This window comes from Protopterus annectens, chromosome 17.part0 (genome assembly GCF_019279795.1).
Source record: "Protopterus annectens isolate FY-2018-M chromosome 17.part0, PAN1.0, whole genome shotgun sequence".
NCBI lineage: Eukaryota > Metazoa > Chordata > Ceratodontiformes > Protopteridae > Protopterus > Protopterus annectens.
In genome coordinates, this window is record NC_056751.1 from 141,855,979 (window position 1) to 141,882,411 (window position 26,433).

General features: G+C 39.7%; 1 protein-coding gene across 1 annotated transcript in view; it reads right to left on the reverse strand.

Moving 5' to 3' along the window:
- PTCH1 (patched 1) overlaps positions 1-26,433 on the reverse strand; it is a gene marked incomplete in the record, with an annotated part of 1,119,051 nt that overhangs the window by 684,868 nt on the left and 407,750 nt on the right.

A 26,433-nucleotide genomic window follows, 5' to 3' on the forward strand; every position in this document is an offset into this window, starting at 1 on the left:
AAAGCCCACTAAAACCAACAGACACTTAAGATGAAAAGCTGAGAGCTGGAAATGGTATTTAACCTTATACTTTAAACTTAAAGCTACACTTCAAACTGTAACGTTTAACTACAAAAAACTTAAGTTTCTAATTTTTTTTTTTTTTTTTGGACAGAAGGAGAGAAAACACACACACACACACACTCTAAAGGAATGAACTACAAAGAGGATCACTTACAGAACCAAAATTGAAATAATCACTAGCCTGAACTTACACAGAAAAAACAAGCACAGCTCAGGAGCGCAGAAATCTGCTTCTGGATGCTGAAACAGCAAACAAGACCTGGGTGTAGTGCATTATAGGTAATAGGGAGGAGTTTGAGAGTCAGATCCAAGTCTGAAGAATGTGGTAGAGCCGATCAGAGAGCCTATTGTGAGGAGGAATGAAGAAGACAACATCAGATCTACAAATTTAAAACACTCCAACAAGTTGTGCTGTATTAAACAAGGTGTACAGGTTGAGAATAATGAAATGAAATGCAAGTGTACCTTAACAGGTTAGTGCACGTGATTGGAAGACTATCCTGAAGTCACGGAAAAGCACTAGAAAGAAGCTATTCGTAGTTTCTAGTACCTTAGCCTGAGGCCCTGCTTTTCCTTGCACAGAAAGGTATTCCTTATTAGGTAGATAACAAGTATGACGTGTAATTTCTTCCAGCTTGACAGTCTTCTATTGGATATAGAGTAATGGTCTGATGTATGAAATGTACCTTTCTGTTCCGTTTCTATTGGATGTTAGCAATAGTTTCTTAGACAAAATTTATCATCATAAGATTTTCTATATAACATGTTTGCTTTCTTTATTTATTTGGGGAGACATAACTTTCTGAATACTGTCTCCTGCACGCGTGTTGTGTGTTTTTCTATTATAATAAAAGAGTTAGTCTCTTGGCAGTTCAAAGTACAAAGTGTTTATTTAACAAGTTCACCTCCAAGAACACCAGCTACTCGAAAGGAGGAGGCTTGGTAGACCACCCACCTTTCTGCTTCAAGATTTCCAGAATGTCTCTTAAGGAGATATCCTCAGGTGGGGATTGAGGGGATCCATCCCCCTCAACGAAGGCAGTGTCTTTGGTTAAGGACTCCATCAGGAATTCAATGTGCCTCCTTTTGCATGTCTTCTTCCGGGGGACTTCCTCAACAGGGTACTCTGAGGAAGTATTGGAAGAAAGGGATCCCTCCTGGGCAAGGAGATCCTGGAGGTTGCTCGGGATGGGTTGACGCAGGACATGAAGAATGGGCTAAAGGCCCTGACCCAACTGGGGTAAAGGGGTGGACTATGGGACATGTGACAGATCTTGGGAGAAAACACTCTCCACTTCTATCTGAAAAGCCGATGGACTGGGAGAGGGCCTCTCAGTCTCCCCCGAAGTCGAAGCCACAGGGAGAAAGCAGCTAGAACTCGCACCAGATCTGTGGCCTCCAGAAGGGATCGGACCCGCACTGTCGAAGGTGAGGCACCTAAGGAAAGAGATGGTTCCCGGACCCAGCACCGACACCTCCACTTCAAGATCCGTTCTGCTCTGAGGGAAAAGGAACAGAGCTGATCAAGGGCAAAACTGGCCTTGAGAAAGGAAGCTTCCCCTGCACTGAACCTAACACACACACACAGGAGTCCCAAAACCTACAACTCTGAAGCCGAAGGCCAGATTGGAGAAGGAGTCCGGATGGTACTGCCCAGGCAGCTGACATCTCAGAGGACAGAGCCGAGACTACACCTATCTGGATCTGGGCCTTGAATCTCATCATCCTGTCCATGTCTGCCTTGGAGCAACTTCTACAGGATCTGGAAGATGCTGACAATGAAAGTCAGGAGTGCTTGGACTTGACTGAGTGGGCAGGAGACTTGTTCAAAGCTCTCAGATCCTGAGTCAATGGACCAGACACCAGAGCCAACAATGGAGGAGGCGACAAAGATATGATTTTCTCTGGATCTGAGGATGCTGGCGGATCTGACTGGGTAGACACTTTCTTCTGATCTGAGGGGGTCAGATCCAAAGTTTTCTTGGACTTCACCTTTGGTTCCAGAGGATCTCTTGGGGAGGCAAGTGGAGACCTAATTTTTGCTTCTTTCATGGAAGAAGTTGAAGTCAAGGAAGGGGTCTGAGCCTCAGGAGCCGAAGATGGAAGAAGACCCCTCAATATCAACTTATTACACCTGTCTGCTAGGGCCCATGGAATGAAGGCAGCACCAACTACACACTGTGCTTTAAGATAATCTACACCTGAGCAATACACGCACTCCTTGTGGGCATCCTGATTGAGGATTTTATGCCCACAGAAAGTGCAATGCTCAAAGCCAAGGGAGGGTTTGTCAGATATAATACAACCCAAAGCCTGCCAAAACCAACAGACATTTAAGATGAAACGTTAAGAGCTAGAAAAGGTATTTAACCTTAGACTTTAAACTTAAATCTAAACTTCAAACTAACTTTTAACTACAAAAAAATTTTAAGTATCTAACTCCTCTTTTTTTGGACAGGAAAAAAAAAAAAAAAACACACACACACACACACACACACACACACACACACACACACAGGAATGTACTACAGAGGAAGGATCACTTACAGAACCGAGATTGAAATAATTACTAGCCTGAATTTACACCGAAAAAGCAAGCACAGCTCAACAGCGCAGAGATCTGCTTCCGGATGCTGAAGCAGCAAACGAGACCCGAGGTGCTTGGGTGGGTGGGTGTAGTGCATTATAGGTAAGAGGGAGGAGTCTGAGAGTCGGATCCAAGTCTAGAGAATGTGGTCAAGACAGATTAGAGTGTCCTATCCAAGACCCTATTGTGAGGAGGAATGGAGAAGACAACATCAGATTACAAATTTAAAACACACCCTAACAAGTTGTACCGTATTATACAAGGAATATAATTTAATAAATCTAGAAGGTGAATCAAAGAAGATATGTATGTATGCATTGCCCTAAAATGTGTGCAAGGAACATAGGGTTTGACAACAGCCCAAAGGTAAACAATCCACCAATGGACAGATGCATTTTCTTTGAATATGGGTTTCCATGAATTTGAGTTTCAAGGGCAGAGAAGTTTTACTGTTCATGCTTAGTCTATTTCACTGCTAGACTGTATTCTTTGTTTAGCAAATGGCAATCAGTGTCTGTGCTATAAAATTTGAAATAAAGGTTTTAAAGTAATGCCAAACATCTGTAAACATTGTAAAAGTAAAGAAAACAGTATGCACACTGATAGGTTTGAACAGTGTTTGTGGTTACTGGGGAGAAATAATCAAGTAATGGGATACTGGAATGGCTGCGGAGGTGGAGGAGGTGATCCTTTATTCTACCTAGGGCCCCATTTGACCATGGTCTGGCTCTGGTGGCTTACTACCCAAGGGTAATAAAGACCCATCAGACCCAACTTCACACAGACCCACTTCAATTTTAATCCATGATTATAAAGTCTGCATGTTTATATTAGCTAAAATAATGCTAAAGGAGTTGCAAAACTGATAGACATAGATGAATGTGGTTTTGTGGAGGGAAGGTAAGCACTTGACAATATTAAAAGAACAATAATGATCCAGAGCTAGCAGAATGTAAGAAAATACCATTGCTGCTGCTGCTGCTGCTGGGTCTTGATGCAGAGAAAGCATTCGACAGAATATCCTGGGATTTCGTAAGTAGGGTAATAGATGCATTTGGATTCCCTGATACGATAAAATTAATTTGGAGGGCATATGCAGGATCAGAGGCACAAATAAAAGTGAGAGGGGTCCCCTCTGATAAGTTGTTTTTGAACGGAAAAAAATCAGTCAGTGGTGTCCTCTTTCTCCTTTATTTGCTTTATATATTTAGAGCAACTGGCAAAGAAAATAGGGTACTCATAAATGCAAGGATAGAATTGGTTTGGCAATCAAGAAAAGCTAGCTTTATTTGCAGATATTACTTTGTACCTGAAAAATCTAGAAAAGGATATCTCAGTGCTGTGGAACATTTTGAGAGAGTTTCATCTCTTTGGGATATAAAAGATTAAATAAAGGCTATTAACTATAAATTACATACCCACACACAAATTAGTTCAGCAATAACTATATTTATGGAGAAACAATAAGATGACATATTCAGTAATATGGATTAAAAAGGCTTTTGTTTTGGTAGCTAGGGATATATTGGAAGATACTAAAAAGAGAATACAAAACTGAAAAACCGGAAGGTCCTGTTTATGGATATGGATAATAAGATACAAGCAATGCAAATGTCTTCAGTCCCTTTATAGGTTCATAGCTTGGTAATAGGCTATCGGCCCAAGGGCCTATAACAATTCCCCAGATATTTCTTCCTTCAGGGTTTACTTCCCTGGATCCCTGTTTAACAGGGCGACCGACGTGATCCCGAGGTGAATTTCCTATCTCCCAATCCAATCATCAAGGCTCCTTTTGAAGAGGTACAAAAACCAAAATTAAAACTTCAAAACAATAAACTGTGGCAACCGTGCTTAATAGCTACAATACAATTTATTATGAAACGTTTTTCGCCCAACAGAATTGCTTGAACTTCATCAGATACAACCATCATGCAAATAATGGCATTTAAATGACATTATTTGCGTGGTTGTTGTATCTGATGAAGTTGCAATTCTGATGGACGAAAAGAGCTTCATAATAAATTGGATTGTAGCGATTCAGCACGGTTGCCACAGTTTATTGTTCCTTTTAAAGGCACTCTGCTTGACACTTATGGGCAGTCTATTCCAGAGTCTGGATAGTCTCTGGGTCAGGAACCTATCCCTCCAGCATGTTTTGTTCAGTGTGATAAGGTTTAGATCCCTGGAGCGCGTCTCTCTGAGGGATTGGGATTTCTTTAAGTGTAGCATGTCCAACAGCTCTGGGTTTGACATGGCCTTGTATGTTAAGCATGGCCTTGTATGTTAAGCAGAGATTGCCTCTAAGTAGACGATATGCGACAGTTGTAGTTTTTGTAGACTGTCAGCATAGGGCATCTGCTTTAGGCATGTGATTCTTTTAATGAGGTATTTCCTTGGCCTTTCCAGTTGTTGCAGATGTCTTGAGAAGTACATACCAAACGGGGAGTTGTATTCTATAATGGGTCTAATGAGGGATGAGTACAGTGGACAATGACCTTTTTTTTTCTGAATGAAAAGCCCTTAATGATGTGTGCCACATAGAAGGATTTCCTGACTGTTGTGACAATGTGGTTATCGAAGGTGAGATTACTTTCCACCTGTGTCCCTAAGTCTATCATCACACTTTTGGTGTTTAGTGTACAGCCACCTATGTGGTAATTCACGGGTACATGCTTTTTCCCAAAGGGGATAACTATACATTTCTTGTTGTTGAGCTTGAGGCCCTTTTGTAGAATATCCACATAATTTGGGGATTCAATAATGGCTCCCAGTTTGCAGTCATCTGCGAACTTTGTTAGCCAGAGTCCCTTAATGTTGGCCTGTACTTCAGAGAAGCAGATGCCAAACAAGAGCGGCCCCAGGACTGAATCCTGAGGTACTCCACTTATCTGGAGCTGGATTTGAAGTAGTCTACTTTTATAGTGTGGGTTCTGTCAGTAATCCAGTTGATAACCCATCGAGTAACATAGGGATTAATGCCCAGCTTAGTAAGTTTATCTATAATTCCAGAGTGGGGGATGGTGTCAAATGCCTTGGCGAGGTCCAGATAGGCTGTGTGGACCACCTTACCCTTGTCCACAGCTCTGGAGACCGATTTGAAGAAGTCAATCAGGTTCAGGAGACAAGATCGGCCCTTCACGAACCCAAACTGTGCGGGGTCCAGTGTTTGAAGTTTGCCATTGCCTTTGTTTATAAGTTCCATGATAATACGTTCCATGGCCTTGCAGATCAGATTTAATTTTACATATGAGTCAATCATATATATAATAATTTATATATATATATCTATATATATATATATATATATATATATATATATATATATATATATATATATATATATAATTTTATTTTATATATTTTTTAATCAACCAGGGAAGTTGTGGACCATTATTAATAAAGAGTTGAATGAATGTATCCAAGAGTGGAAGAGGGCAAGATTTAAGTGGGATAAGCTGATCCTTCCAATAGAGCAAGGTCGTTTAGTATTACCTGATTTGAAGGGATGTTTAGAGCTACACAGTTAAGGCTCATGGACATAACACAAAAAAGGAGGTTATACTTCAAAATGGAAAGGGATGATGAAGATTATACTTCAAAATGGAAAGGGATGATGAAGAAGCAGGGGGAAGTTCAAATGAGAAAGACTAGGATTTTAGATGCAGATCCTACAGGAAAATAATGACAAACATGCAGAATATTATATTGATGGAAGTAGCAGAAAGTATTGTAAGAACAAAGCCAACATGAGACTGGTGAAAGTAGATTTTGCCAATAAGGCTGACTGCAAGTAGGGATACAGAAAATAGGCAAGAGTGGGCTAGATTTCACTGTAGAAAATTAGCAAAAGAAGCAAAGTATTGGGAGCAATTAACTAGAGAGTGAAAGGTAATAAGAGTGGAATGAGGCCAAGAAGACATCTGGGCTACAGGCTAGAGACTGCCTTCCTTACCAGGGGTTGATATTACAGTATAGGCAAATAGAATGGAATAGGAGAATCTTAAGAGAAAGACCTACTCTGGTAGGGGGTTGTCAAATCTGGGACAGAAGCTGTTGTTAAAAAGGGCATAATTAATTGGGTATATAAAATATTGCATGATAACACTAAGAATCAATCTGATGAGGTTAGAAAAGCTTGAGAAGAGAGACTGGGAAAGCAATTTACAAGACAACAATGGGAGAACATATGCATGACTCCCAAGAATGCAACAAAGTCTGAAGGTTTAAGATTTTTGCTTGGAAGTGTTTGCATATGCATGTTCAAACCCCGTGCAAACAAATAATTTTCCCTCGGGTAGACAGCAAATGTTGGAAGGCATGATGAGCAAGAAAGAGGTAACTGGGAGCATGTGTTTTGTCAGTATAGTGAGTTGACACATTTAAAAATTCCCTACAGAGTACTCTGTCAGAAATATTGGGTGAGCAAATGGTTGTAACTAAGAACATGTTTTTTGAGCTGAGACATAGGATCTGACTTGCCTTAAAATAGCAAGGCCTTATTAAGTTTGATTTCTGTGGCTGCCAAAAAGAAATACAAGTCTAAGCCTTTGATGTACTGAACATTATAAAAGAACTGGAAGAGGGATCTTTAAAAAGGGAAGGAGCAAATTAAATTGAAGTAAATGGAATCTAAGAACAACACATGCAGAATAATGTTCAGGAAGAAGAGAAGTAAGGTTTAAGGGAAGGTAGGAATTCAACAATTTATGTAATGTTGGATTGATGATAATTACAAAGAAAAAAGATATGTGATGCATAATGTATGCCAGTGGAAAAATTAATATGGTTTGCTTTCTTTTCTGTTTTTTTTTTTTTTTTTTTTTTTTTTTTGCTCATCTCTTAAGTGATAATTTAATAAAGGTGTTTAAAAAAAGATGAAAAGCAAAAATTATAAGAGTTAGATGACAGACAAACATGAGTAAATCTGAAGTTGAAAAAAAAACTAGTTAACAGCTATGCCAGAGAGATAAATCAGAATGAGCCAAATGTTTGAATTTTATGAAGGGACAAATAAGTAGATGTATGGATATACCACCACACAACTTGCTGATTATGAAGACAGGCAGACAAATGGAAAAACTCAAATACAATTGTATGAGGACAGAATATCCCAGTAGGGTCACTTTGAAGTAACTCAGGATTCCAGAAGTTCAATTATGGGCCGGCTAGACAGCACAAAGACCTTTTTAAGCAATGCTCAAAAGACTAAAGTATTTTGCCCTTAAAAGGGCTACGGTCATCCAGAAGTGACTAATACTGAATAATGGAGAGTAAAGGACTGAAATGGCACAAGAAATGCACTCCTCCCTTCCCTATCATTTGGCAAGGGATTTCTAGAAGTGCTACCTTTTGTTACCTTAGGACCCTGAGTCACCACTTCAGCACCAGTAGAAAAATTCCTAAAAAGGTGTTTGTAGGAATCTAGGTCCCTATAAAAACGGTCTTGTTTCATTGGAGAAATTGGTTAGGAGACTGCAGGAATGAGTCTAAAACATCATTATCCACTACTCCCAGAATTGGAGGAATGGCCACAGGTTTATGCTCAAGGAATTCTCTCTCTCTTCTTAGACTGAGGGTAATCCCAAGTTTACCAGTGGAAATGCTTCCTCATTTTATGGAGTGTTAAGCCAAAGATAAAGTCCTCATAAGGTGAGGCTGAGGCTAGGATGTCCTCGGAGACAGAATCAGCATATAAACCTGTGAATAACTGGTCTATATAAGCCAACTCATCCAATTCACAAGAATCTGAGGATTCCTGGGGTGGAGTTGGGGAATTCCTCTCTTGTTTCCTAGAAGCAGATTCTGTAGGTGGAGAATGTCTAGTAGGGCTATGCTGTCTGGAAGCTACAATCTCGAGCAATCCTCAGCCACTTAACAGATCCTGCTGGTAAGCCTGTAAAGGTTGAGAGCCTGAAGGCCTAGACTAAGGCATGCCAGGAAGAATCCTTTTTGGTTTGGTCTTGGTCCTGGAAATGGCATCAGAGGTATTAGGATCAGGTCACTGGTAGGTGGCCACTGCTTGCACATGGTCAACAGACAATCCTTTGAAACCTTTTGAGATTCAATCCCAGACCTAGCATGGGAGTCTGGGGCCTACAGATAGATGTCAGACTCAACCGCACAATCCTTGTCCTTTGGCTTATGAACACATGACAGGACCAGAAGGCATGCAGGACTCCAAAGGGTACTCAACAGTGGTCTTTGGCACTCCTCCTGTTTTCAGAAGGAACTGGGAAGATGTCTCCTATCCTTTGACCAATACAAGCCTGGGTGGACTGGCTGATTATGAGGCTGTCTTCATCCACCATCTTTGAAAATTTCAGACACTTGTCCTTGCATTTACGAGAGGGGTCAAAAACAGAAAATCCAGCAGACACCATACTGCATGAAGATCTCGGATTGTCTTTTTCCTTTTCTAGGAAATGTGCAAGGGGACAGTTAGGAACATCATGCTCTGGGCCTTAGCAGAAAAGGAAAATGGAATGAAAGCCCCAGTGTGGAATATGCTTTCCACAATCAAGACAAGTATTTGTTCTAGAAATCATCCAACATAGCAAACAAAGAAGGAAAAAGGAACGTTTCCAAAGTGGGAAATAGCAGCCTAGATAGGCAAAGACAAGGTGATGATTCAGATGAAGAAACAATCAACTGAGAAAACTCTGGGAAGAAGTGGAATCCCAACAGAACTCTACAAGTTGAGGTACAACTGTGAAGGATCTGGCACATGTTCTTTAGTAGTCTACTGGGGTGGGGGGTCAATGCTAGAGTTTTCCAAAAGAGCTGTAACGGCCATGCTCTTTAAGGAAAGTAGACTCAGCTGACCATGCATCTCACAGGTCAGTTTCACTTTTGAAATGCCTATAACATTTTTATGGCTATAGTAGTGGGGAGAATATCCAAGATCCTCCCAAGACTGACAGATATGGAGCAATGTAGATTTGTAAAACAGTGTTGCCTAATTGCTAATATAATTTCCCTCATCTTCTTTCCTACCAGCATGCCTCATCTCTTCTCTAACTTAGCAGGTTAACATGTACACTTCACTACTGTTCACTGAGCAGGTACTATATCCACCTAATACTCTAACTCAGGGGTGTCCAACCTTTTCAGTTGCAAGGGCCGCATTGAGAGTCAACAGAAATGGTCTGGGGGCAAACGGCAAGTGAGGACCAAAAAAAAAAAAAAAAAAAAAAAAAAAAAAAAAAAAAATAGGTCTCACATTAACTGAAGAGCAAAAAAAAAAAAAAAAACACACACACACAGGTTTATGCGGACTAATGTGGCTGTATTGTAGGTTAATTTGAACAATAAATAAATTAATAAATGCATAATATTATATTTGCCCTAAAATTCAATATCTCATAACCATCCTATGACCTTCATAGTTGAAGTTGTTAGTAAGCCATTAGTATGTGTTCCACATTTTGCCCATTTGTTCCACATTATAAGGGCTAGTGTTCCTCATTTTTGAGATCAAAGGTTGAGAGCTATGGTACATACTGAAAGCAGAGAGTTTCTCTTTCTAAAAATAAATTATCTACTAATCTACACCAAAGGCAAGTGTGTGACCTGTTGCGCCACTGACACTGCTGTACAGTAATGTTATTCCATGATTCAAGGATAAGAAAGTAGGTTTCATTAAGAAATGTTTTTTCACCCATGTATAATGCAGAATCATTACAGTAGGCTTAGTCCCCCCCCATACATACACACACACACACACACACACACACACACACACACACACACACACACACACACACACACACACACACACACACACACACACACACACACACACACCACAAGGATTTGAATTATCTTAATACTTTATACGAGATTACCCTTTCAGAAAGACCAAGCAAGCAGCCTTTTTATTGTTGGTAAGTTAATGTTAAATAATATATGCATTCAGCAAGTCTCTCTTTAACAGCAGTAACTGCATTAAACATCACAAAACTGTGACTTTGCAGGGATGACAATGCAAATATATGTTTTGCACACACACACACACACACACCCACACCAGGAGCTTGTCTGATGACTCCAGTACCCACACAGCCCTTTCATTCTGGAGACATAGTAGCTGGGCATTTCATGGCTGACCAAGAGCCTATAACAATTTGTTCCCACCCTGAAGTCCCTTTCAGCCTTTCTGCTCCCTAGTGAGAGTTATTAATATGTATACTTATATAGGAAGCTGACAAGCTTTCTGACACGGTGTGGCCTACCCTCTCCTCTGTGGGAGAACTCCTCCTTATTAGTTCCTGTGAGCTTGCTATTGCTGTCTTCTGAGGGGAAGCATACTTCCACATGCTGAATGCCCCTCCACTTTGCTAGTGGTAAGCATTATGAGAGCAAGGGCTCAGCTGTCTGAAACTACACCTGGTAACACCTAGTAATCCTACTACGTCACCCTTGTGGAGAACTAGAACCAAGCTGGCATCCCCAGATCATCCCCAACTTCCCAGTTCATCTCCCATAGGCAGCTGAGCAGCTTCTTGAACTCGGGTCATCTGTGCATAATCAGGGCTTTATCCTTCTACATCACGGAGCTGGTCAGGAACCATGTGAAAATACTGAGCATAGCATAATTATTAGAATGGGCAGACAGTTATGCTCCTAAGACTTGGGAACAACATAAAGATTCCTATGTTCCTTTGATAATGCCAGCAAGTTTTCAAGAAGCTTGATAAAATTCTGATCTAAGGTAGTGATACTTTGATTCTTTATTAAATATAGATTACCCTGAGATTATGTTTTCAAATTGTAGCACATGGCTATGAACAGCGTAAAAATACAAAGTCTGATGCTACAAATTTCAGTGCAATAACACACCATCCCAAGCATAGACAACAAAACACACTTTGCATTTCTGCAGTAGGAAGCTACACATACTTCAAACACTCATCCTCATTTTTCATGACCTCCACATCTCCAAAATTATTCTGGTTACATCAAATACCCATAAACAATGAAGGCAAATGCCTTTTCCAACAGATGGATCCTGCTACCCATAGCTGCCTACATTAAACTGACTCCCTCATGAAACAGACCCAACAGAAAACAAACTACAGGGAACTCATGCAACAACCTTAGGTCAATATGCTTTTAGCAACCTTCATTTATTCTAATCATTGTACACAGAATACACAACCAGAATAAGTCTGACCACTAAGAGGTAGAGAGGTATGCTTAAGTCTCTCATTAACAGAGCCAAGACTTCAAACTGCTACTGCACAAGTAGTAAATATGCAACTTTGTCGCTAACGACTGCTGCATGTTTTTGATACTGCCTATTTACTCCCACCCACAAATTTGTTTTAAAGCAGTCTCTTACCAAAATTTGCAAACCTGTAAAGCTGCTTGAATTGCTTAGTTTCATATCGGAAGCAAGTACCCCTTTGAATGTTGGCTCTCCAATACCTCTACTCATATTTCTATTGTCCACATAAATTAATGGATGCCATTCATACTACACTTTTCTGTCCTCACTTTTCATACGTTTTGCATTGGCCTCCTTTTACCTTCAGTGCTTCACCTCTCTCTTGCAAGCCGGCCTACTTCAACCCCGGTTGTCCGGGGCAACTAAACACCGCAGCACAAAGACTTCCTGGTACAGCGTTAAGTTTGGTAAGGAGACAACTGTTTGTCAAATTAAAAACAAATCCGTTGTGAATAATGTATGCAAAGTTTTACAAGAAGATCCTTTACGTAACCCCGTGTATTTATAATTCTACTCTGAAAGATAAAAGTAATTTGCCTCTTATGTCCTTGTTTAACAAAGCAAAATAATGTGCATAAAAAGCTGTTCTCACTGTGTATCAGTTTCACAAAGCAAAATGCTGCTGTTTCTTGTACTGTCTGTTTTAATAATGTGAAAAAGACTTCAGTTTTGGATAGAGTAGAACCCGAGGCCCTAGAGAACGTTCTACTGTGCAAGGGGAGCTTCGTGATTTATTAGATGAGCATTTTTATTTTCCAGAATTTTGGTTTGGTGCATTTGGTGTCATGTTTAAAATAAATGGGCAGATTGTCACAGAAGAACTATAGCCTCACAATTTCATTAGCTCCATGGACAGTTTAAAGTAAACTATATAGCTTAGCTTACCTTTTACTGCTGTAAAATAGATGTTGTAGTCAGGTAAATAAATCCAACTTCTTCGCCGCGATCTAACTCCTTCCTTCACCGCAAATGAAAAAAACGACCGAACGGTGTTTTGGCGCATGCGCATACCAGCTGAAAGACGCTGTCAAGAAAAAAAACGTGAAAAAAGTAATTTTGCGCATGCGCAGAATAGCTGAGGGACGCGGACGTGAAAACACACGGAAAAAAAAGTTAAATTTCAATTTAAGGGTCGCGGGCCGCATGGAAGAGCTCTGGGGGCCGCATGCGGCCCGCGGGCTGGACACTCCTGCTCTAACTGCATTGTTTTTACTACACCTATTTACTGTTACTGTATTCCATAACCAAATGTTTTAAACTCTTGGTATATTCTCTCTTATTTCTAACTGCAGTTTGCATATTTGTGGAGGTTCTCTCTCCAGGATGCCACTGAAAATAGGCGATGTTGCTTGGTTGAAGCATCCTAATTAAATGAAAATAAATAAAGCTAATGATGCTTAAAGCCATGACAATGGACTTAAAGAGCAAAGAGCAAGCAGTCAAACTGTGTCTTGTCGTCCTAATAAATGTATCCAGGGCAGTTTTTGTTTCTAACAACCAGAAAAAAAAATAAGAAGAATAAAAAAGAACTAAGGAATTTGTATGGAAGGGGAAAAGGTTACAAGTTACATGGGACAAATTAATTACTTTAGTGGATCTAAGGAGACTAGGAATGCCAGACTTAAAAGGTTACTTTAAAGCCATCCAATTAAGTTTAGTATACAGTGTTCAGGCAGATATATATATATATATATATATATATATATATATGGGTTCACTACTAATTATCAAATACTACAGTCCAGATACACTGTATATAGACACGCGGAATCTCGAAGTTAAAAAAAAAACACACGTACACACAACCATCACTAATAACGTTTTTGCAGGGGGGCAAATCTCCCTGCACCCAACACATCCCCTGCAACTTAAATATACCAACTCTGAGATTGCACTACAGTGGAAAGAATGGCAAAGTTCCTGTTTCGCATTCTACAGCAATCTCCATTCACAGTTTTTGAGATTCCGCAATCTTGAGATTCTGGGCGTCAGTATTCAGTGTCTCGGGATTGTGGTATTTTGATATTTAGTAATGAACCCATGTGTGTGTGTATATATATATATATATATATATATATATATATATATATATATATATACACACACATACACATATATATATATATATATATCACACTAAAGCAATTAATTTGTCTGAATAAAAAAACAAAATGATGCTTACAATGAGGGCAGGAGGGTCAATGGGGTAGAATGAAGATTTGCATTCCTGATGAAATGGAGTGAAAGTGCTCCGTATCTTTCTGTATTATTTATATCCAGTAGCAAACGCTCTCTTGAAAACAGGACAGGTAAAGAAATTTAACAAGTTGGTTTGCAATTAAAGCAAGCTCAACAGGAGATAAGCTGTAAGTAAAGTTTGAAGAAAATTGGATAAGGAGCCAAGATACTGGGAGCGGATTTACAGGGCAGAAAAACTACTGAAATAGGAAGAAGCGACATAAGCATTTGAGTTAAAGCCCTGTGACATTTGACTATATCACGGTTTATTAACAGAATTAAATCAGAGAGAAGGGAGGGAGAGAGACGATGTGAAAGGAAATGTCAGACTTGGTGAATTATTTTAGAGTGCAGAACAGGGGAGGCTATAAAGAGAGTCGTAAGTACAGCCTACAAGATATTGCATGATAACTAAGAATTAACTGGAAGACTTGAGAACATAAAACCTCAAAAGCACATTACTAAGAAACAAGCAGGAAACTGGTGAAGCACCAAAACACCTCACAAAATCTAGATTTTCAGAATATTTGCCTAGAAATAGCTGCATGTACACTTATAGAAAATATCGCCACAGGTAAATGATGGGTACTTGAGATAGAGAAAAGACGAAAGAGGAAATTGGGAACATATAATTTGGGAGTACGTAGACTTTAAGCAAGAACTATAGAGAGCCCTGGTGCAACTAGTGTAGCAGCATTTTGTAATCAATAAAAGTTTAATGTTCTTAAATTGGGGGGCTGGCAAATACATGATAGGGTTTTAATGAGCATGCTGATGCTGGGAGTGGAAAATGGAAACTGCCTATTAATCTAACATTAAAAGGCAGAAGTCAACCTGAAGGAGTTGCAGGACAAAGGAAATAGATCTTAAATTAGAATTATATGCAAAAGATGCTGATTAAAATGAGGTACAAGAACATTATACTGTTATGGCATAGGACGGGCAGGCTGGAAATAAACTTGAGAGAGGGGATAAGATACCCAAGATATTTTATTACATTTCTAAAACTCATGGAAAAAAATGCATTCAATTATGGAGAATGGAAACACCAATTACAATATTTTTAAATATGAAGCAGGTATGCTGCACTGTTAAATATTGCTCATATTATATGTTGAATGTTTTTGAATGTTGCAATACAGCTTGTTTTAATAAAAAAAGAACTGCAAAAGTAATGATACAGAAATAATTATCAATGTAGTTTGAGACAATTGTGGTGGGACTGCTGCATTTCAAATTCATGATGGTAAGAAAATGTACATTTTGTAAATAATTTAACAGCTAAAGCAAATACCTACACTTAAGTAATTGATTTTGCCACTGTGTAACTTTATATCTGTGGTTAAACAGCCCTGTATTTGCTAATATACTATTTTGTCTGGAGCTTTTCTCCAGAGATGTCCATAGAAGATGGGGCTCAACACAGCTGCACACACTCAGGCAACGGAGTATATATAAAATAAATATGAAAACTAAGTATAAGTTAGCTTCCTAGCTAAAGAGTGTTGCAAGCTATAGCGACATGTTTCTTTTTTTCTAGCAGAGTATAAGAAGATGATGTTTTATTGTAGTACTGTGATTTCTTAAGCGGTAACTGAACGCACTAGCCTAAGCGTGCTGCAAACATAACAGACAGTGTTTTGTCCTTCTCAAATAGATTATTAGATCCCTATCGCAATAACTGTAGTGACAGCGACTATTAATACCTCCTTACACTACTTATAGTTCTGTACCATTTTTAATCAAACTGCAATGTAATTGTCTTTTATTCCTCTCCTTGAACTACCTATAGTCATGTTTATAGCCTAGTTATAATGCCTCATATTTTCTGTTTCATGCAGCTACTGTTAATATCAGGGATATGTAATCATTAGCACTGTTTTAGCTTTGTGGCATTGTAATTGCACCAGAGCTGAAGATTGAATGTTTTGTCATACTTGCTTTTATCACTGCTTGATTAAGCCAACTTATATGCGGATTTACTGTTGTCTTAACCTATCTGTTCTATATTTACATACCAGACCTGTCTCCTCCTCATTACTCTGCTTGAACCTTTAGTGTGATTAAATTGAATTAGAAGTTTTTCCTATACTGCCATAACTCTGCCTTGTATTACTACCTGAATCTCGTCCCCTTCTACTTCTACCACTCTTATACTACCCTCCAAAACTATCTTACTTACCTGCATCAACTCTCTACTCCTTGTTTATATTCATTACTCACTGCTCATTTCTGAATATTCCTCTCTCCTCTGACTTTAACCCAACTACTACCTTATTCCCCTACCTCATTACCTATAGCTCTTAATACAAAAGGGAAAACCTAACCCAGTGTGTCTCTCTCCTTTTACAGTATTCTACTCCGGGTGTTTTTCCTCCCAGCCAACATTATTAACGAAGACTAAACAAATTAGTCATTATAAGTCATACGAAAATACCTATAAATGCTGTTTTTCTGCCTTCCCGAGGTACGCTTTTAGCAGCCAACCACCTGCTCCCCCCCCAGCCATGAACCTAATATAATCCTAAATGCAACAAACTGGGATCAGCTACTCTCTTCTACTTGCTATCCTTCCTCTTGCCACAAGGTGGCAACTCCTAAGTAGTCTCGAGAAGTCAATAAATAAAATTGAAACAACAAATACAATTATAACAATAATATCTTCCGCTCGGGGTTAATGCTCCGTTGTAGATAGCTATAATAAAATAGATTAAGAAAGTACACAGGAGCAAAGCAATGAAGGAGTGTAGAAAACTGTATCCCATACACAGATCCACTCGCTGAAACAAGTAATCCAAAACTCTCGAATAAGGAATTGTAGATAAATTTATTTTTGCATTGCAGGTTAGCGCTTTCGCTGTTGAGCTTCTTCAGACCTTATACAATAAATTATCTAAAAAGCAAGTTTAAATACACAAAAAGGCGCCAAATTCAAAGTCTAAAACACGCCTAACTCATTAATTATGCAGGTTGTGTTACGTAGATGTCAACTAACTATGGTTAAAATTTCTAATAGTAGAACCAATGCTTTAACTATTTAAAAAATAGCATTAGAAATATAATTACTTAATATATGATGTTTAAAAACACAATGAAATACAAACATTGATATATATATATATATATATATATATATATATATGCATAAAAAATGTGTATCATAAGAATATGTATACAAACATAAAAAACACTCAGTTTCTCTGCTGTTGATGTAGACAAATAGGATACTTCATATTTGACAGAGAAATATAGCAAAAACATGTCATTAAAATATATGCATTATTTATTGTGTTTCAGACTTCTCAGTTTTAGTAGTGGTTTCAAAGGGACCTTGCCATCGAGTCCTGGTGGCATGTCAGATCTAAATTTGATAATCCATTGTGTCTCTCTAGCTTCTGTATAATTATCAATGTCACCTCTCCTATGTGTGATAGAGATCTGGTCCAGGATCCTAAAGGCAAAGGAATGATTTATGCCTTCCTCATGAGCATGCTTTGCTAATGCATTTTTTAAATTTCCTTTTCTAATGTGGTATACATGTTCACGAATCCTGTCTCTAAGACAGCGATTCGTTTTGCCTATGTAGAATGCTGAACAAATTCTACACGATGCCATATATACCACATTCTTAGTCATACAGTTCCCATTCGCCTTCATCATAAAATCACCTAAACCTAGTGGATGTGTGAATGTGGATTCTGTTGAAATATAAGAACAAAAATTGCACATATTACAAGGTTTAGTATTAAACTGATCCATATATTGATTGCCCCTATCTGGTTTGGGGTAACATAATAAGCTCTTCAAGTTCTTCTTATTTTTATAAACAAACTTCGGTTTCTCTCCAGTAATTCTTCTAATTTTCGGGTCCACTGATAAAACATGCCAGTGTTTAGTAAATATATCTTTGATCGGACCTATATCTTTAGTGTAATATACTGGGAACAATATTTAACAAATACAATTATGACCATAGGGATGATTTTGGAGACAACCAACCTCGGGAAGAAGAATACCCTTTAGGTCAGGCCCCCCCCCCCCCGTCGATCCAATCGGATCCGCAACCAGAATCGGGTTTACTACAACCAGAGGGGTTAGAACAGGAGATAGGCAATCACGTGGCCATCTTCCAGGAAGGAAAGACCTGGGAACTCAACAATTAAAATTTTCAACTATAGTAACCTGGAGGTAAAGCCTGAACACTTTGAATTATTTTCAAAAGGTTTTAAATTTGTTCCCAATAGGAAGGCCAGTATTCCCAGATCCATCATAGACTTGAAACTATTCTTGAGAAAACAAAATTTATATTTATTATTTAATGGGTCCGAAGTAACTACACCATCTACCCCAGGTCTCAAAAGGAAGAGTGTTTTTAATCCACCGCTTCACCCACAACTTAGGAATTTTGGCTTTTTGTGTTATTTCTACCAATAAACTGTTACTTGGACTGCGGGTTTCCATCGTGGTGTCCTAGGCAAGATTTTATTGTGGTTACTAGCTTTCATCATTTTGCCTACATCTCCTTTTTGTATCTATGTAATAAGAAAGCTATACTGAACATCAGATATATAAATGCAACAAAACAAAATATAGTTTTAATGGAAAGTTATTTCCTTCCAGTGATGTTTTATATCCACTGACTTGGATTTGACCACTACCCTCTCAAGCACGGAATTTTCCACAGATTTCTTTATGTATGTCATTGGAAGTATCCTTCAGAAAATATTATGTTAACATTATGAACAGTATACTATTATATATGGCAAATTACATCTGTAAGGCACATTCTACATCCAATTTGTTTAGCAAAGTTATGTAGCCAGACATACATACATTGCAAATGGTTCATAATTTATGCTGGCAAAATGCATATCTGTATAAGACAGACTACTTGTTTCAAAACTGTAACTAGCACAAATAAATGCTACAATACTTGATACAAATTTACTACCATCGCAAGGCAATTTCACAGTCTGTTATCTGAATTTGTGTGTCAATATGGCTTACAGCAGACTGGTGTACTAATTCTGCCATCTTATTAAGGTAGTTTGCATTTAACTGTTCCTTGTTATGTCTAGATATTTAGATGGACCAGCAACTCTTCTTGACCACCAAATGCTTCACATAATATTGAAGAAAAACTAACTACTGAGGTGATGAAATCTGCACTATTGCTGTTCTCAGTATTTGATGTTTTAAATGAGAAATACAGAGATCAGAAATTTCTTGAAAAATGCACTGCTATTTTTATTTGTATAAATGTAACAGAAGAATACTGCAAAGTTGACCTTGTATATTTCCTGAACCTCAAAAATGTTACACACAAACACTGATGTTCTTCGTGTTTCACTGTTGCAGTCATTACATTTGGGTTATCTGCCTGCAGGTAGCCCTCAGCCGGCCTGAATACCAAAGTCTTGGATCCCTGCATCGGAAGCTCTCTCTTCTTCCATGACATCAGGTCGTCAGGGGTATAAAACATGCAGCTGATGCCATTACATCAGTCTTCCTTGCCGTGCGGTGCCCGAAGCAGTAGTAGTTCGCAAGTGCCAGTCGGTCGACTCCTGAAATTTTCGTTTTCGAGTTTCAGAACCAAAGTCTTCAAAAAAGCTAAGTACCCCATTGAGGATTCTTTTTCTTGCTCTAAACCGATGTCAGTAAAAGTTAACAATTGTATTACCTATGGAAAGCAAATACCTCAAAGATTTTCATTCATACTGCATTCCTTGCTTAGGCCCAGACCACGATGTCCCTCACTGTCGGTTATGTGCCTTATTCAACCCCTGAACTATTCGTCATCGGTTTATTTTTGCAGCAAATTATTTTGGTACTCTGTTTAACTCTCCAGAAATGGCTTCGGTAAGCCTTCTGACTACCAACATTCCGAAAAAACAATAGAGAGATAAAGACCACATAGGTCCAAAGCTGCCAACGACACTTCCGTTAAGCTAGTTGCCAGTTCGCCGGTACTCAGTGAGGCACTTTTGCAGCCCCTGATACCTGCTATTTCAAATTCACAGGCCTCTAATGAGACCCATTCAGAGTCCGGTATGCAGCGAGATGCTTCTTTGACCATGGAACCTGCGGATGTCTCTACCTTGGATGGGTCTGGAGCTGCTGTGCAGGCACCGGCTTCTAAGGGTGTATTCTAGCCTACTGACTTGCATTTCAAACAGACACCATCTTCTTCTTCAAGGCCTAAAACTCGACTCACGCCTAGAAAACTGATGTCCAAACCACATGGTCAGGCCCATATGCCTAAAAAACAAATGATAACTATGGCTGAAGACCTTATTACTTTAATTAGGGGAAGCCAGCCTTCACCCTCTAAGAGACCTAGAAATGATTTTCCTTCTGATTCTTCTAATGAGGATTCTGAAATTTCGGTTTCTTATGATTACCAGGATTTGCTCTTATCTACCTATGAGGACTCTGATGCAGAGGACTCCATTCCCTCTGCTTCCCCTCCAGAAGATTTTTCTTTTGGTGAAACCTTGCACACTCTTAGGGAACATTTCTGCTGGGAAAGCCAGGATCTCGGACTCCAAAAAGAGGCTTAGGGAATTCTTACTCCTCCCTCAACACAGGCCTTTACCTATCCTTCCTGTCCTGGACATTGTAGATGATGCCATCTTGGAATCTAGCCTGGCCCCAGACAATTTACCTCCAGCTCCCAGGAAACCTGGCAGGTATTACAGAGTACCTGACTCTCACAAGTTCCTCTTCAAGAATCCTACTGCGAACCCAGAGACCATTTCCCAAGGACCTAAAGGCATTAAGGCTACTACTGCCAAAAACCCTACCCCCTCTGATAGAGATTCCAGGAACTTGGACAGATGGGGTAAGAAGGTATACACTTCTGCTACTTTGGCCATTAGGGCCTTAAACTGCCAGTTTCATATGTTAAAGTATCAGCAGCATATTATAGGACTACTTAAACAGAAAATTATGTTAATTCCTGACTGTGCTGAAAATAAAGTATTACAGGATTTAATGCATTCTGCTGAACAAGTTGGTAAACATACTTTGCAATGTGGTTCTAACTCTTTAGAAGCATCTTGTAGGGCTGCTGTCACTGGGCCTGTTCATAGAAGGCATGCTTGGCTTAAGGAGCAAAATTTGCCAGATCATGTTAAAGTTAAATTACTGGATGCTCCCTTAAACCAAGACTGCCTGTTTGGCAACAAAGCAGAAGTCCTTAAAAAGATGGTGGAAAAAGATAAATCTATGCAAACTGTTAAAGATTTCCTGCAAGTACAGCCTCCCAGATTTAGTAGGCATTGGCCTTCTAAGAATTGGTACTTTCCTGTCTCTTCCAGCCCTTCTCAGTCCAAACCCAGGAACAGCAGCCCACCTAGGCTACAGTCTCAAGGTACTCACAGGCCTAATTAGTGGGGGGCTCCCACTTCCAAAGCTGGAAGCAGTAAGACACCTCCCTATGGAAAAATGTCACAATGACTTAACATTAAACCTTCCAAGCCCTGCTCAACTGCCTGCTCCCTTAAAGGGAAAGATCGCCGCCAGTCATGCAAAAAACTGGGAACTCATTACCCAGGACAAATGGGTTTTAAATATAGTTTCCCAAGGATACAGATTCCACTTTCACACCTTACCAACCCCAAACAGTTGGCTAGACCTACCCCCAAATCAGTGGGCAGAGGCTCAACAGCAGGTTCAATCTCTTAAGTATCAGGGCTATTAATCCTGTCCCAGCAGAAGAAAGGTGACAAGGTTTTTACTCAAGACTTTTCCTGGTACCCAGAAAAGACAGCTCCTGGCATCCTATCCTGGACCTCTCTATTCTAAACACCTTTTGGTAATCCCAAAATTCAAAATGCTAACACTTCAACAGCTGCTTCCTATGCTAGGCAAAGATGCCTGGTTGGCAACCTTAGATTTAAAGGAAGCTTACCTGCACATTCCAATAAGGGAATCTTGCAGGAAATACCTACGCTTCAGAGCAGGCTCCATGCACTATCAGTTCTCTGCACTTCCTTTTGTGAATACCCTGGGCGCAGTAGATAAGCCAAAGTGCCTAGCTCCAGTCATTGCATTTTGCAGGCAAAGAAATATTGAAATATACCCATACCTGGACGATTGTCTAATTCAGGCAGAAAGCAGGACATGCTACTAAAACATCTGGCATTTGTAAAGAAACTTCGAACCTCACTGGGGCACACCAAATGAAAAGAAATCTCATCTAGTACCCTGCCAACAAATTGTATTCCTGGGAGCAAGCTTGAACAACTTCCCAGATGGCTACCTCACACCAGAGAAACAAGTTTATTTGACAGCTTACTTCAGACTACTGGCCACAAAGATCCAGCTATCTGCAAGGAAAATCCTGCAAGCCCTGGGGTTCATGGCCTCTTGCATTCTACTAATTCCATATGCAAGACTGCATATGAAGAAACTACAATGGTATCTAAAAAGCCTATGGTGTCAACATTCTCAGAACCTGGAATCAATGATTCCTATCATTCCTTGTATAAAAACAGAGTTCCTTTGGTGGGCAGAGGCCTGCTACCACAACAAGGGGCTCCCATTCACTCTACCCCCTGCTGCCCAAACCCTAACAGAGGCATCAGACTATGCATGGGGGGCTCACTTGACAGGGCAGTGCATTCAGGGCAAATGGAACCAAAGTCAGATGCACCTAAATATCAATCAAAAAGAAATGTTAGCTGTACAAAATTCCCCGACAGCCTTCAAGGACCACATTCTTCCAGGACAATTATTGGTAAAGACAGACATCACCACTGTTATGTGGTACATAAACAAGTAGGGGGGAACCCACTCGTACCGTCTCTGCAGACTAGCCATGGCTCTTGGAACACAGCCTTGAGCTGCTAAGTACAGCTACAAGCTCACTTCCTGCCAGGCAAGCTAAATTCACTGGCAGATGACCTAAGCAGAAATCTCATGGACCCACATGAGTGGAAACTGGAACCACAGATATTCAACCTTTTGAGAAACAAATGGGGAAATCCAGAGATATAGACCTATTTGCCTCCCCTCAGAACTACCAATTGGAAAAATTCTGCACAAGGACTTCCCACAGTCAAGTTTAGAAAGTGGATGCCCTGTCCTTCACCTGGAAAAGCCTCTCAGTTTATGCCTTTCCCCCTCTGCCTCTCCTCTCGAAAGTTCTGCTGAAGATCAAACAGGACAAACCAAGGGCAATACTGATTACACCAGACTGGCCATGCCAGCACTGGTACCCCCTCTTGCACTGTATGTCACTGCTGGAAACAGGGCACCTGCCTCAGACCCCTTCCCTGCTGTCAGATTCTGCACCCTCAGCTTCAAACCTTGAACCTTGCAGCCTGGCTAATTCCTTGAGCTCTCCAATAGCATCCCTCAGTAAGCAGGTGCTAGATGTCATTCGGGAGGCAAGTAAGCCTAGTACTAGAAAATCCTATGCTGAAACATGGAAAAGATATGGTTCCTGGTGCCAGATTCAGGGGATGGGCACAATAGTACCCAGTTTACCACATATTCTTCAGTACTTAATAGAGATGCTCCACAAGGGCCTTTCCTTCTCGTCGATTAAAATTCATGCCTCTGCCATTTTAGCACATTAGAATACTGAACCCTGCTAAAGCAATTCCTCAGCGGGGCCAAAAATTTAAGACCAACCAGGAGAACCCCTACTCCAGCCTGGGACCTTAACTTTGTATTGGAAAAGCTCACTCTACCTCCTTTTGAACCAGCTGCAACTGCAGAGTTGAAATTCCTTTCTTGGAAAACAGCCTTCCTTCTAGCCATCACTTCAGCAAGAAGAGTGTCTGAATTACAGGCCCTAATGGCAGAGGAGCCCTTCATCATCTTCCATGCAGACAGGGTGTCCCCTCAGGACCAATCCTTCCTTTATGGCCAAGGTGGTGTATAGTGTGGCCCTTAATCAGTCCATTTATTTGCTTACTTTTTTCCCTAATCCACAGAACAAAGAAAAACAAATATTACAAATATTGGACATGCACAGACAACTTAGACTTTATTTGGACAGGACTTAGCCTCTCAGAAAATTTGACTAGCTGCTAGTTGGCTTTGCTGCAGGGGTAGAGGGGAAGGCCATTTCAAAGCAAACCATTTCTAAGTGGATAGCCCATTACATTCATTTATGCTATAAGCACCATGGAAAACCTACCCCACAGGGGATAAGATCACATTCCACCAGGGCTGCATCTACCTCTACAGCCTTGCTCAGAGGTGTCCCTACCAGGGACATCCTAGAAGCTGCTACCTGGAGCTCTGTACATACCTTCACCAAGCATTACCATATGCCTATTTTTTTCTAAATCCAGAGCTGGTTTTGTCAGTGCAGTCTTGCAGGGCTTAATAGGTGGTCCTAATGATCTCTAACTTCCTCCTCCCTTCCTTAGCTTTGGGAATCTACCCAAATGTAATGGCTGCAACAGTGAAACACGAAGAACATAATACAGTTGTGCACACTTACCATAAATGTAGATGTTCGAGTGGATTCACTGTTGCAGTCCCGGTTACCCTCCCTCCAGCCCCCTGACTTCTGTTGGCTATATTTTTCTTCTTGTTTAGTGTATTTCAGCATTCTGGTGTATTTGCTTTTTGTTGGAGGTGTAATCTAACATATAATTGCTTTCCATTATGGGGGCACCTGACATCTGGGGCAAGAAAAACTGATGTAATGGCGTCGGCTGCATGTTTTATACCCTGACGTCATGGAAGAAGAGACAGCATCCGACGCAGGGATCCAAGACTTTGATATTCAGGCCGGTTGAGGGCTACCTGCAGGCAGATAACCCAAATGTAATGACTGCAACAGTGAATACACTCAGACAGCTACATTTATGGTAAGTGTACACAACTGCACTTTCTGTAATCAGCAAAATGAATGTTCATGAGAAAGATGTATGCAGAAGTAGCAAAAAACATGTACAGAAAGAATGTGTATGTAGTAATTGTAGGAATGGGTGTTTACATTGGGAAAGGAACAGGAAGGGCAAAATTATTTTTGCAAAGAAGCCTCCAGTAATGATGCAAAGCAGCTTAGCTATTACATACAACACACAGAAAAACAAGGAGGCTTTGCAACAGACACTATGTGATATCTGAACACAAAACTGCTTAGTTAACTTTCTTCCCAGAGATATGCAATACCACTTTATTTCTTAAAACATAAAACTAAAACAAAATCTGTACAAATGATTTTAATAAAAGGTATGAAACCCTGCCTGTTCATTTAGTTCAATCGCAAATCATCAGACAATTAAGATGTAATGAACAGAAAAAAAAATGTGGAAGTCAATGGTCTGCTAAGAGCTCAAAACACACACACACACAAACACCTTACATTGGTTTAGGTGAGTCACATTTAGTCTTCAATTCAGTCAATGGCTTTCATTCCAAAATCCCCTTGTTAGATTATGTGCATCTGAAATCCTCTGTGTGAAAATACACAATCCAGGATTTTTTCGCTCTCCCTTAACTACACACATGTACACATACTCAAATACTGGCTATAAAGCATCAATCATTCACCCTCAAAATATGTATTCCCTGTATACTGTTTTTACCCACTCTCCACATTTATTTTGTTATTTTGACATTTGTTAACCGGGTATGTCCGATTGAGCGATAGCCCATTTTCAGCTTAGGCCGGGGGGAAGAAGCCCCATATAGAAACAATTTCAATGACAAGATCAAAAATGGTTGCATACTGAGGATAACAGAGTATAAAGGTTACAGTTTTTATGTTTAAGTAAATACATAGCAGAAGTTATTAGGGCAATGGAGTCTGATATGAGGTGGGACTCAGGAGGTTGGGAAGAAGCAGCCAAGGGTAGTAGTAGTAGTAGAGGATTATAAGACTGGCATAGAAGAAAGAAAAAACAAGGTATAGAGAAGTTTGAGAGTCTGCAGCCAGGGAAATAGAAAGGTAAGTAGAGAAGTTAAGATGAGTAGAGTCGGAAGATTTAGTTAGTAGACAAAGCAATAATAAAATAAATCAGTTTCTGGAGAAAGCAAGTTATATTTCTTTGCTTTACTGAAGTCAATTATACATGGATTCATACACTTAGTATTACTAAACCATTTCTCTGTAAATAAGACAAGGACATTTCTAAAGTCATGACACAAGAGGCCTTGGCATGACAAATATCTGCAATAATACAGTAGTTGCAGACTTGGCTGTCTATCCACTCTAATACAGATACATAATTTCTGTTCATAACTTCTCAGCAGATGTTCTCCATGTCTTAGATGGTAATCAGCAATATAAAATCTATCGGAAATGAGCAATGCAAAGAACCTGCAGCTTTTTTAAAAAAAATGTTTTGGA